We start from the raw sequence: 967 nt of genomic DNA on the forward strand, positions 1-967 counted from the left end.
ACACACACACACACACACACACACACACACACACACACACACACACACACCTGAAGCACAGCAGTCGGTGTGTAAGGACAGCTCATGTTCTGCTCCTCCATCGATCAGACGCTCTGGTTCTGCTATAAATAAACTCGGTACCATCCATGTCCTTCAGCCGTCCTCCTCCTCCTCCTCCTCTTCATCACCCAGCAGTTATTTCTGTCTCAGTCTATAAACCGGGTCCACTGGGTCCAGTGTCACTTTGTTGGACTGATAAATCACACAAAGCTGGACCCTGTTAAGAAACCCAGAACCTCCTTTAGGACCAGTTTGAACCCATCTGGTCCAGTTCTTCACTCTGAAACGTGACACGTCCTTCATCCTCCTCTTCCTCTCTGTCTGACTTTGACCTGAAAGTTTGTCTGAAAACAGAAAAACCTTCTGATGAACTCAACTTTTCAAATCTTTGGTTTTTGACATCAACTTTATTAAATACTGTGAGAACAAAGACGACATGCTGAAGGTGTGGAGGGGGCGGAGTCTCCTCTGCTCTCAGCTCCACGACATGAAAGTTTCCATTCATGTGTTCATCTTGTTCCATACACACCTGCAGCTGGGTCAGCACACACACCTGGGCTCTGAAGTGACAGGATGCTCAGGATATTTTCAAATTAAAAGACTCATTTATGACTGTCCAGAAACAAACAAGAACTTCTTTTCTTCCTGCTGAAGATTTATTATTAGTGTTTCTTGAACACAGGTGACCAGGTATGTGTCAGGTATGAGTCAGGTGTGTATCAGGCATAAGTCAGGTACAAGTCAGGTGTGTATCAGGTATAAGTCAGGTGTGTATCAGGTATAAGTCAGGTATAAGTCAGGTGTGTATCAGGTATAAGTCAGGTGTGTATCAGGTATAAGTCAGGTATAAGTCAGGTGTGTATCAGGTATAAGTCAGGTGTGTATCAAGTATAGGTCAGGTGTGTAA

General features: G+C 44.5%; 1 long non-coding RNA gene across 2 annotated transcripts in view; it reads left to right on the forward strand.

Annotated features, from left to right (window-relative positions):
- Window positions 1–459: 459 nt before the first annotated feature.
- LOC106536521 (uncharacterized) overlaps window positions 460–967 on the forward strand; it is a 2865-nt gene continuing 2357 nt past the window's right edge. Inside the window, exon 1 of one of the 2 annotated variants that reach the window (XR_001312555.1) lies at window positions 460–937. This is a non-coding gene — a long non-coding RNA (uncharacterized LOC106536521). The remainder of the gene's footprint in view (window positions 938–967) is intronic. The other variant, XR_001312554.1, reaches the window with a different exon arrangement.

This window comes from Austrofundulus limnaeus, unplaced genomic scaffold (assembly GCF_001266775.1).
Source record: "Austrofundulus limnaeus strain Quisiro unplaced genomic scaffold, Austrofundulus_limnaeus-1.0 Scaffold1856, whole genome shotgun sequence".
Lineage (NCBI taxonomy): Eukaryota > Metazoa > Chordata > Actinopteri > Cyprinodontiformes > Rivulidae > Austrofundulus > Austrofundulus limnaeus.